The sequence below is a fragment of the Chlorocebus sabaeus genome, chromosome 9 (assembly GCF_047675955.1).
Source record: "Chlorocebus sabaeus isolate Y175 chromosome 9, mChlSab1.0.hap1, whole genome shotgun sequence".
Classification (NCBI taxonomy): Eukaryota; Metazoa; Chordata; class Mammalia; order Primates; family Cercopithecidae; genus Chlorocebus; species Chlorocebus sabaeus.
The window spans coordinates 30,217,733-30,230,446 of record NC_132912.1 but is presented as its reverse complement, the minus strand read 5'-3'; the positions used below and the strand labels follow the sequence as shown (position 1 = coordinate 30,230,446).

General features: G+C 39.3%; 1 non-coding gene across 1 annotated transcript; it reads left to right on the top strand.

The window, feature by feature from the left end:
* The first annotated feature begins 2,654 nt into the window (after positions 1–2,654).
* LOC119618841 (U6 spliceosomal RNA) lies at positions 2,655–2,759 on the top strand. Its single transcript, XR_005235206.2, has one exon. It is a non-coding gene; the product is annotated as a U6 spliceosomal RNA (small nuclear RNA).
* The last annotated feature ends 9,955 nt before the right edge of the window (positions 2,760–12,714 follow it).

The window sequence follows — 12,714 nt, the reverse complement described above, 5'->3', positions numbered from 1 at the left end:
CAACAAGAAGTCAGGGCTATCAGTCCCAGCCAAGAGGAGACTGTGAGAGCTTTATTCCTAACAAGTTTGCCACCAAAATATATGTATTGTGAAAACCACCACTAAATTAACCCATTTATGCCTAATGTTCCATTATTGGAATGCTAAGCTTGTGGGAGTTATTTATATCCTGTTGAAGGTCATTGCCAAGGTCTGACTCCCCGCCCCTCCCCCCACCCCCAATTTGCAACCTTTGGCATAAATGGGTTAAGGCTAAAATGGGAAAAACAAAGAATCATATCAACATCGCTGTTGTTGGATATGTAGATTCAGGCAAGCCCACCGTCTGATCGACAAAAGAACCATCAAAAAATGTGAGAGGGAGGCTGCCAAGATGGAAAAGGGCTCCTTCAAGTATGTCTGAGTCTTGTAAAAACTGAAAGCTGGATGTAAGCATGGTTTCACCATTGCTAACCCCTGTGGAAACTGGAGCCACCAAGTATTATGTAACCATCATTGATGCTCCAAAACAGACTTTTAAAAAAGCGTGATTATGGGCACATCAGAGAAACATGCTCTAGAGCTTCCATAGGAATACAGCTCTTCCAATACCCTGATTTTTAGGATTTCTGGGCTCCAGAATGGTAAGATAATGAATTTGTGGTATTTTAAGCCACTAAGTCTGTGAGAATTAGTGCAGCAATGGAGAAATAATGCACTCAACATCAGAAGAGCCTCTTAACATGGAAGAAACCAAAACAAAGTAACTTGAAGGACAGAAACTATACAAGAACAAGAGCCTCTCAAGGATGAAAACTTTTCCTATACTTGGAGAGACAATATACTTGCAAAAACAAGTGAATATATGCATCCACTAAAGAACAGAATCACACATATACATAGCAAACAGAACAAAAAATTCTTGAAAAGTGAAATATAATAATGGAATTTTAAAATACAATATAAGGGCTGGTGGATAAAGTTAAGGAAATTTCCCCCAAACAAAGATTAAAGAAAGATAATAGGAGAGAGAAAACAAGAAAGAAAAAGTAAGCAAATTAAAGGAGCAAAGCAGTAGGTCCAAAATCTGAATAACAGAGGAAATCATCAACAAAAAAATTTGCCGGAACTGAAGGATATGCACTGTCAACTTGACAACATTCACTGAATAACCAGCACAATGTGTAAAAATAAACTCACACTAAAGCACATTACCATGAACTTTGATGGGTACAATTAGAAGATTCTATAGGTCTCCAGGAAGTTGGGGGATAGGGAGAGAAGGAAAGATTATGTACAAAGAAACCAAAGGGCGTATGAAAAGGAATATATCAGGAATAAAAATAGGTTTGATCTTTTTAACATCATCGTGGAGTAGCAGGATAATGGTCAATGCCTTCAAAGTTCTGGTGGAGAAAGACTTCTAACCTGGAATTCTATACCTAGCCAAACTGTCATAAATTGATGCAGGAAAAAATATTCTTACAGAAGCACCCTTACTATTTCACTGAGGGGTGTCTTCCATCAAAATGAAAGAGCAAATCAAGAAAGAGGAAGATGGAATTCAGAAAAAAAAAAGGAGGAAATTGAAGAGAATATCATATGATAGGAGATCTCTGAAATGCCCAAGGAACAGTCCTTGAAGTTCTTTTCTTTTTTTTCTTACTGATTTTTTTATTTTTACCATCCCCATGGATACCATGGATGAAGCTCTTTTCTATCAACAACAACTCACCATGAAATTAACTTTTTTCAAATTGAGTATAATTGGCATATCAGAAACTGTGCATATCTAAAATGTACAATCGTATAAGTTCTGACGTGTACATCAATCACCAAAATCAAGATACTAAATATGTTCGTCACCTCCAAAGTTTTCATGATGCATCTTTGTATCCCTCCCTCTTCTTCTTTTCTGCCTCTGCTCCATTCCCAACCCAGGCCCTAGGCAAGCACTTATCTGCTTTCTATAACCATAGATATTTGTATATTCTAAAAAATATTATAAGGGGAAGATACAGTATGTGTTCTGTCTGACTTCTTTCAATCTGCTTAGTTGAGTTTCATCCATGTTTTTGCATATATTGATAGTTCTTTTTTTTTTTTTTGAGACGGTCTCGCTCTGTTGCTTAGGCTGGAGTGTAGTGGCATAATAATGGCATAGTTCAATCTTTTATTGCCGAATATTGTTCCATTTTATTAATCATTTGGGTTGTTTCCAGTTTGGGGCTGTTATAAGTAAAGCTTCTGTGACCGATCATATACAAGTCTTTATATGAACATGTGCTTCCTTTTTCTTGGGCAAATGCCTAGGAGTGGAAGTAATGCATCACATAGTATATATATATTTGGCTTTTCAAAAAATTGTCAAATTGTTCTCCAAAGTGGTTTTAAATTTCACTTTCTCATGATATGTATATTAATAGTTCCACTTCCTCCTCACCTTCACCAACATTTAATATCGTCAGGCTTTTAAATTTTAGCCATTTAAAGATGTTATAGTCACTCTTTATAAGAAGGATGGACCCTCACCCAGAATTTGTTTCAGATTCCAATATTGATAATGCCACGCTCACACACAGACACACACCCCAAAAGATGTGAAAGGACTTGTTACATAATGAGTCTCTGAGAAGATCAGGGAAGGCTTCCCAGCTGGTTTGAAAATGGTTTGAGTGCTCGCTTCTGCAGCACATGTACTAAAATTGGAGTGATACAGAGAAGATTAGTATAGACCTGCACAAGATGACAGGCAAATTCGTGAAGCATTCCATATTTTAAAAAACGGAAATAAAAAGAAAATGGCTTGAGAGGCTGGGTGCAATGGCTGGGGCCTGTAATCCAAGCACTTTGGGAGGCCAAGGCAAGCAGATTGCTTGGGCCCAGGAGTTCAAGACCACCTTCGGTAACAGTGAGACCTTGTCTCCACAAATAATAATTTATGTTTTGTTTTTTTGTTTTTTTTTTTTGAGGCAGGGTCTTGCTCAGTCGCCCAGGCTGGAGTGCAGTGGCAGGATCAGGGCTCACTGCAGCCTCGAATTCCTTGGCTCAAGCAATCCTTCTGCCTCAGCCCCCAAAGTACCCCTAAGTAGCTGGCACTATGGGCACACACAACCATGCCTGGCTAATTTTTCTGAATTTTAATAGAGACGGGGTTTTGCTATGTTGCCCAGGCTGGTTTTGAACACCTGAGCTGAAATGATCCTCCTGCCTCAGCCTCCGAAAGTGCTGGGATTACAGGCGTGAGCCACTGTACCTGGCCTACAAATAATAATTTTAAAAAATTAGCCAGGCATGGTGGCATCTGCCTGTGGTCCCAGCTACTCAAGAGACTGAGGCAGGAGGATCACTTGAGCCAGGGAGGTCAAGGCTGCAGTGAGCCACTATTGTGCCACTGGACTCCAGCTTGGGTGACAGAGTGAGACCTCATCTCAAAAACAACAACCACAAAGAAAATGGCTTGAGAGAGAAGGGAAGGAGACTGGCTTGGGGATTCAATGGTGATTAAGAGGCGGGTGAAGAAGTGAAGATTCTTTTTTTTTTTTTTTTTTTTTTTTTTTCTTTTTTTGAGACGGAGTCTGGCTCTGTCGCCCAGGCTGGAGTGCAGTGGCCGGATCTCAGCTCACTGCAACCTCCACCTCCTGGGTTTATGCCATTCTCCTGCCTCAGCCTCCTGAGTAGCTGGGACTACAGGTGCCTGCCACGTCGCCCGGCCAGTTTTTTGTATTTTTTTTTAGTAGAGACGGGGTTTCAACGTGTTAGCCAGGATGGTCTCGATCTCCTGACCTCGTGATCCGCCTGTCTCGGCCTCCCAAAGTGCTGGGATTACAGGCTTGAGCCACCGCGCCTGGCCTAGAAGTGAAGATTCTTAAACATAGGTCAGGGTTGTGTGGTTTAAACTTCCCACTGGCATTAAAGAAGGGAACGCCAGTTTTCTTATCAGCTGTCCCAGTGTTTGGCAGGAGAGGGAGAGGTGAACTTCAAAGCTAGCTACCAAAATCAAAATTGAAGTCAGATACTTTATTACAAATGAGCATGTAATGAGGTCTGATTTTGGTGTTAATCTGCATTTCCCTGGTAACTAATGATGTTTACCATCTTTTCACCTGCTTACTGGCCATATTTACATCTTTTTTATTGAGGTGTTTGGTCAAATCTTTTGCATTAAAAAATGAATTCTCAAAGTAATAAAAGCCATATATGACAAACCCACAGCCAGCATCATATGAAATGGGGAAAAGTTGAAAGCATTCCCTCTGAGAACTGGAAAAAGACAAGGATGCCCATTTTCACCACTTCTATTCTGTTGTATTCAACATAGTACTGGAAGTCCTAGCCAGAGCAATCAGACAAGAGAAAGAAATAAAAGGCATCGAAATTGGAAAAGAGAAAGTCAAACTGTCACTGTTTGCTGATGATATGATTGTATACGTAGAAAACCCTAAAGACTCATCCAAAGCTAGATCTGATAAATGAATTCGGTCTCAGGATTCAAAATTAGTAAGATTGCTTTACAAGACCAATCAAGTTGAGAATCAAATCAAGAACTTAATCTCCTTTACAGCAGCTGAAATAAAATAAAATAAAATAAAATAAAATACTTAGGAATACACTTAACCAAAGAGGTGAAAGATGTCTACAAGGAAAACTGCAAAACACTGCTAAAAGAAATCATGGATTTCACAAATGGAAACACATCCCATGCTCGTGGATGGGAAGAATCAGTATTGTGAAAATGACCATGCTGCCCAAAGCAATCTACAGATTCAATGCAATTCCCATCAAAATATCGTCATCATTCTTCACAAAACTAGAAAAAAAACCCCTAAAATTCATATGGAACCAAAAAAGAGCCTACATAGCCAAAGCAATGCTAAGTAAAAAGAACATATCTGGAGGCATCACATTACCTGACTTCAAATTATACTAAGGCTATATTTGCCAAAATGGCATGGTACTACTGGTATAAAAATAGCCACATAGACCAATGGACCAGAGTAGAGAACCCAGAAATAAACCCAAATACATACAGCAAACTGATCTTCGACAAAGCATACAAAAACATAAATTGGGGAAAGGGTACCCTATTTAATTCATGGTGCTGGGAAAACAGGTGAGCCACATGTAGGAGAATGAAACTGGATCTCCATCTCTCACCTTATACAAAAATCAACTCAAGATAGATCAAAGACTTAAATCTAAGACCTGAAACCGTAAATATTCTAGAAGATAACATCAGAAAAACTTTCCTGGACATCAGCTTATGCAAAAAACTCATGACTAAAATCCCAAAAGCAAATGCAGCAAAAATAAAAATAAATAAATGGAACTTAATTAAACTAAAAATCTTCTGCACAGCAAAAGAAATAATCAGCAGACAACCCACAGAGTGGGAGAAAATATTCACAAACTATTCACCCAACAAAGGACTAGTATCCAGAATCTACAAGGAACTAAAACAAATCAGCAAGAAAAAACAAATAATCCTATCAAAAAGGGGCAAAAGGACATAAATAGAAAATTCTCAAAAGAAGGTGTACAAATGGCCAACAAGCATATGAAAAAACACCCAATATCACTAATTATTAGGGAAATGCAGGTGAAAACCATACTGAGATACCACCTTACTCTTGCAAGAATGGCCATAAGTAAAAAGTCAAACAACAGTCGATGTTGGTATTGATGTGGTGAAAAGGGGACACTTTTACACTGCTGATGGGAATGTAAATTAGTCCAACTCCTATGGAAAACAGTATGGAGATTCCTTAAAGAACTAAAAGTTGAACCACTATTTGATCCAGCAATCCCACTACTGGGTGTCTACCCAATGAAAAGAAGTCATTATATGAAAAAGACCCATACACATGCATGTTTACAGCAGCATGACTCGCAATTGCAAAGATATGGAACCAATCTAAGTGCCCATCAACCAACAAATGGACAAAGAAAACGTGGTGCCTATATACACCACAGAATACTACTCAGCCATAAAAGTAATGAAATAATGTCTTTTGCAGCAACTTGAATGGACCTGGAGGCCATTAGTCTAAGTGAAGTAACTAGGGAATGGAAAACCAAATATCATATGTTCTCACAAGTGGGAGCTATGCTATGAGAACACAAAGCCATAGAATGATACACTGGACTTTGGGAACTTGGTAGGGAGAAGGTTGGGGGGAGTGAAAGATACAAGGCTACATATTGGTACTGCTAAGGTGACAGGTATGCTAAAATCTCAGTAATCACCACTGAAGAACTTATCCATGTAACCAGAACCCACCTGTACCCCCAAAACTATTGAAATAAAAAAATGAGTTCTCACTGACTTTTGAGTATTATTCATATGTTGTGAATGCAAGTCCTATATCAGGTAGATAATTTGCAGGTATTTTCTCCCCGTTTGTAGCTTATCTTTGAAGCCTGTTATCAGTGTTTTCTGAAGAGCAGAAGTTATTCATTGTGATGAAGTCCAGTTTATCATCTTTTTCTTTTCTAAGTCATGATTTTGGGGTCCAATCTTTGCCTAACTCAAGGCAACAGATTTTCTCATTTATTTTCTTCTAGATGTTTTATGGTTTTACATTTTACATTTATGTCTATAGTTCATCTGAAGTTGATTTTTATATTTGATAGGGAGTATGGAATAAAGTTCTTATGGGATACAGCAAAAGCAGTTCTAAGAGGAAAGTCCATAGCTATAAATGCCTACATTAAGAAAAAAGAGACTGGGTGCGGTGACGCACCCTGTATCCCAGCACTTTGGGAGGCCCAGGTGGGTGGATCACTTAGGTCAGGAGTTCTAGACTAGCCTGGAATACAAAAATTAGCAGAGCATGGTGGTGTGCACCTGTAATCCCAGCTACTTAGGAGGCTGAGGCAGGAGAATCACTTGAGCCCAGGAGGCCGAGGTTGCAGTCAGTAGAAACTGCACCACTGCACTCCAGCCTGGATGACAGAGAGAGACTCCATCTCAAAAAAAGAAAAAAAAAAAAAAAAAAAAAAAAAGATCTCACAAAACAGCTTAACTCTACACCTAAGAGAAATTGAAAAGGAACAAACTAAGCCCGAAGTCAACAGAAGCAAGGAAACAACAATCTGAGCAGAAATCAAGGAAACTGAGATGAGGAAAACAATTGGAAAGATCAGTGAAACTAAGAGTTGTCTTTTGAGAATCGAAATAAGATTGGCAAACCTTTAGTTAGACTAAGAAAAAGAGAGGACTTTGCAGGACAGTGCCTCTTCAGAGTGGTCTTGAACCACCCTGTTTTTTCCCTGTCTCACTTGCAGTTCTCAAGAATAATTATAGAATGTGGTAGGAATGCGTTACCCTGAGGCAGGAAGAAATTGCCTGAAACAATCTACACCTTAGTCCTGTCCTTCCTAGGGAATGTAACATTGTAAGTTAGGGAGAAAGTACCTGGGACAGCCTGGACTTTTTTCCTCCCTCCCCTGGAATCAGGATGTCCTTCAAATCTTTGCCCAGGGTGTCATGTGGTCCTTGAGATATGTAACCTGAGGTGGGCTGCCTTTCAAGGTCCCTCAGCTGTGGTGCAAACGAGGACCATGCAGTCCAGATATTATCCATCCCATCCTATGCAGCTTTAATGAATGTTGGGGGACTGCTCACAAGGGATCCTAGGCTTTTTTGATTGGCCCCTTGCTGTCTATCTGGAAGCAATGCATCTGCTTCATATGACATGTGTTTGTTCTGTCTTACCAGACTCAGGGAAATAGTAATTATAGACTCAAACAAATAAAATTAGCAGTGAAAGAGGAGAGCTTACAACGGATGCCACAGAATATACAAAGGATAATAGACTAGTATAAATACTTATATGCCAACAAATCGGATAGCCTAGAAGAAATGAACAAATTCCTAGAAACATACGTACAAACTAGCAAGACTAAATTATGAAGAAATAGAAAATCTTAACAGACCAATAACAAATAAGGAGATTAAATCAGTAATCAAAAAACTCCAAACAAAAAAACGCCCAGGACCAGATGACCTCATTAGTGAATTGCATCACTCTTTTAAAGAAGAATTAATGTCAATCCTTCTTCAACACTAACAAAAAATCGAAGGGGAGAGAATGCTTCCCAACTAATTTTATGAGGCTAGCATTACCCTGATACCAAAGCCAGAAAAAGACATTACCAAAAAAAAAAAAAAAATCAAAGGCCAATATCTCTAATGAATACAGATGCAAAAATTCCCATTGAAATACTAGCAGACCAAATTCAACTGCACATTTAAAGGGTCATCCACCACTATCAAGCGAGGGGAGGCAAGGATGCTTCAATGTAAACAAATTAATAAATGTGATGCACTGCAATAACAGACTGAAGGGTAAAATTATATGATCATCTTGTTAAAGGAAAAACTTCAGCCAAATTACTTTTAAAGGAGTTTAATTGAGCAATGAATGATTTGCAAATCGGGCAGCCCCCAGAATCACAGTCAGATTCAGAGAGACTCCAGTGGTGCCTCGCGGTTAGAACAAATTTATAGACAAAAATGTAAACTGACGTACAAAAATCGGAAGCAAGGTACAGAAACGGCTGGATTGCTTACAGGTTGGCGTTTGCCTTATTTGAACACAGTTTGAACACTTGGCAGTGTATGAGTGTTGAAGTACAATGCCAATACTCAGCTATATTTACAGGCGCATACTCCTAAGTTAGGTTTTCAATGTTGTCTACCTATTAAATTAGGTTACAGTTCATCTACAAGGACTCAAATATAGAAGTACAGAGTCCTTCTCAGGCCATATTTAGTTTGCCTTAATAATCTCAACAGATGCAGAAAAAGCATTTAACAAAATTTAACTTCCTTTCATGATAAAAACTCTCACCTGGCCAGGCGCAGTGGCTCATGCCTGTAATCCCAGCACTTTGGGAGGCCGAGGCGCTGGATCACTTGAGCAGGAGTTTGAGACCAGCCTGGTCAACGTGACGAAACCCTGTCTCTACTAAAAAAGCCAAAAATTAGCTGGGCGTGGCGGTGCCTGCCTGTACTCCCAGCTACTCGGGAGGCTGAGGCAGGAGAATTGCTTGAATCCAGGAGGCGGAAGTTGCAGTGAGCCGCGGTTACACCGCTGCACTCCAGCTTGGAGGACAGAGCGAGACTCCTGCTAAAAAGAAAAAAGAAAAAACAAACAAAAAAAACTTCTCACCAAATTGGATATAGAAGGAATGTACCCTAGCATAATAAAGGCCATATATGACAAGGCCACAGCTAAAATCATTCACAATGGTGAAAAGGTGGAAGTTTTTCTACTAAGATTATGAACAAGACAAAGGTAACCACTTTCATGCTTTCTCCTCAACATAGTACTAGAAATCTTAGCCAGAATAATTAAGCAAGAGGAAAAAATAAAAGACACCCAAATTGGAAAGAAATTAAATTGCTTCTGTTTGCAGATGAAATGCCATGATCTGAAATATATAAAACCCAGCACACTCCACCAAAAAACCTGTTAGAACGATCAAGTTCAGTAAAGTTTCAGGATACAAAATCAACATACAAAAATCAGTTGTGTTTTTATTTTATTTTATTTTATGTTTATTTATTTATTTATTTATTTATTTATTTACTTTTTTGAGACGGAGGCTCACTGTCGCCCAGGCTGGAGTGCAGTGGTGCGATCTTGGCTCACTGCAACCTCTGCCTCCTGGGTTCAAGCGATTCTCCTGCCTCAGACTCCCAAGTAGCTGGGATTATAGGCTTGTGCCACCACGCCTGGCTAATTTTTGTATTTTTAGTAGAGACGGGGTTTCACCATGTTGGTCAGGCTGGTCTTGAACTCCTGACCTCAGGTGATCCATCTGCCTCGGCCTCCCAAAGTGCTGGGATTATAGGTGTGAGCCATCTCACCCTGCCCAGTTGTGTTTTTATACACTAACAATGAACTATCCAAAAAAGAAACTAAGAAAACAATTCCATTTACAACAGCATCAAAAACAATAAAATAGGAATACATCTAATTAAGGAGATGAAAGATCTGTACACTACAAACTATAAGACACTGATTAAAGAAATTTAAAGTACAAATAAATGAAAAGATCCTGTGTTCATGGATTAAAAGAATGATCATTGTTAAGATGTCCATATTACTTTCAATAATCTTTTTCACAGAACTATAAAAAATCCTAAAATTTTTATGCAAACACAAAACAATCTGAATAGCCAAAGCAAAACATCCCACTATCTGATTTCAAAATCTACTACAAAGCTATAGTAATCAAAGTAGTATGGTATTGCAGTAAAAGCAGACACACAGACCAAGGAAATAATAGAATTTCTTTAAATACAATCTCTTCTGTGGGATCTTTTATATTGTGGCTCTTTTTTCTTTCTTCCTTTTTAGTTATCATATGGAAGGCTGGTTGGAACGTTCCTGTAGATGTTTCCCAATGCACATATGAAAGACGTTTTCCTAGAGCATGTACCCAGGAGTGTAGTTGCTGGTTCAACTTGATGAGATATTTCCAAATTGCTTTCCAAGGAGATTTACCAATTTGCTCTCCTATCAGCAGGATATGATTCTGCATCCTCCATAACATTTACTTTGGTCCTGTCAGGCTTCTTTTATTAAAAAAAAAAAAAAGTTTTTTTTTTTTTGACTGGGTAAAACTTTCAAGTGCTGCAAAATTCAAAACTATATATATATATAAAAAAAAAGAATGTAGGCCAGGAGCAGTGGCTCATGCCTATAATCCCAGCACATTGGGAGGCCAAGGTGGGTGGATCACGTGAGGTTAGGAGTTCGAGACCAGCCTGGCCAAAATGATGAAACCCCCTCACTACTAAAAATACAAAAATCAGCTGGGCATGGTGGTGCACACTTATAATCCCAGCTACTTGGGAGGCTGAGGCAGGAGAATCTCTTCAAGTTGGGAGGCAGAGGTTGCAGTGAACTGAGATTGCACCACTGCACTCCAGCCTGAGAGACAGAGCAAGATTCCATCTCAAAAAAAAAAAAAAAAAAAAAAAAAATAGAACATGAGCATGCTATGACCCTGATCTGACCCTGATCTCCAGGCAGCCCATTTACAGTTTACAGTAGAAGTTCTTAATGGAATCTTACATGGGTATTTTTATGTGGACACTGGCAAGTGCGTGTGTGTGTGCTTGTTTGTTTGTTATTTGACTTCTCAATCATTGTCTCATCAACATCCCTTTTGTCTCACCTGAAAAATACCTTGGAGATCATTCCACATCAGTACACAGAACTTCCTCAGTCTTTGCTTTTTAAAACATTAACTGCTACTTGATTCTTTTTTTTTTAAATTAATTTATTTATTTTGAGACAGAGTTTCACTCTTGTCCAGACTGGAGTTCAATGGTGTGATCTAGGCTCACTGCAACCTCTGCCTCCTGGGTTTAATTCTCCTGCCTCAGCATCAACTGGGCTTATAGTGTCCGCCACCATGCCTGGCTAATTTTGTATTTTTAGTGGAGATGGGGTTTCACCATGTTGGTCAGGCTCGTCTTGAACTCCTGACCTCAAGTGATCCACCTGCCTTGGCCTCCCAAAGTCTTGGGATTATGGTGTGAGCCACTATGCCTGGCCGTGACTATTTTTTAAATTAAAAGAATAATTTTTTTGTGAAATGTATCATGGATAATAGAATAGAAAACATTTATGTATGAGCAGAAGAAGAATAAAATTAATTCCTGCATACACTTCTCTCAGGCTTAGAAGAATCATGTCAGTAGCTTAGAAGTGCCCTTTGATAGTCTTCTGTATGACAGCCCCGAGCCTCCACCCCAAGGAAATTCCTCTCCAAACCTTTGTGTTAGTGATTCCTTTGCCTTTCTTTATAGATTTCCAACTCATGTTTGTATCCTCAAAGGATGCGCTGCTCAGTTTTGACTGAGTAGCAAATACAAACTTAACTGCAATAAAATGAGTTAATTGCCGGTAGGTTCCTAGGATAAGGTAAGTTCAACTGAATCTCTGGGTTTAAATTCCCTGGATGTGAAAGAGCATCCTTTCTGGAAAGGTCAGGGACAAGGCCATGAAACAGGGGAGCACATCACTGAGGCATCCATTTGTGGAGCAGGGTCTGGATTGAACAGTGATGTGGTCAGGCAAGTAGGCTACCCAGAACTTCCTGGGTCCAAAGTTACCATAATCTACCTCCAGCTCCCAAGGGTAGGTCAAAGAAGAACATTTCTGTGAGGGTGAAATGAGGATTCTCAGCTGATCCAAGTAGCAGGTCATAGAGGAGAAAAAAGAAACCTCAGTACATAGACAAGGTAGTCAATGAGCTCCATTGGACATGTGACCCTTGGCTTTAAAAAATGGTAGTGTGGATTTTGCTCATGACCTCCCAGGACATCCCTGGATGATGGTGCCTCTGTCTGGACTATGTTCCCTCTGTCTGGTCATTTTGGGACCTCCCTTTGTGATGCCAGGGATGCTCTTTGCCTCTCTGTTTGTGGGATTTCCCATGTTCCCTTTCCTCTTCTTTCATGGTGTGCTCTTATTTTTGTGGAGTGCTTCCTCTAGTAGCTTTCTGAGAAAGGATATATGTGAGATACATGTTTTGAGGGTTTGCATATGTTAAAATGTGTTTATTTTACCCTCATATTTAATTAGTAGTTTTGTTGGGTATAGAATAATAGGTCAGACATTTTCCTTTAAGATATATTCTTGCTTCTGGTGTCTCAAAAAGTCTAAAGCCATGAATATTAATTCTATGCATGCCCTATGTTTTACTCTCTGG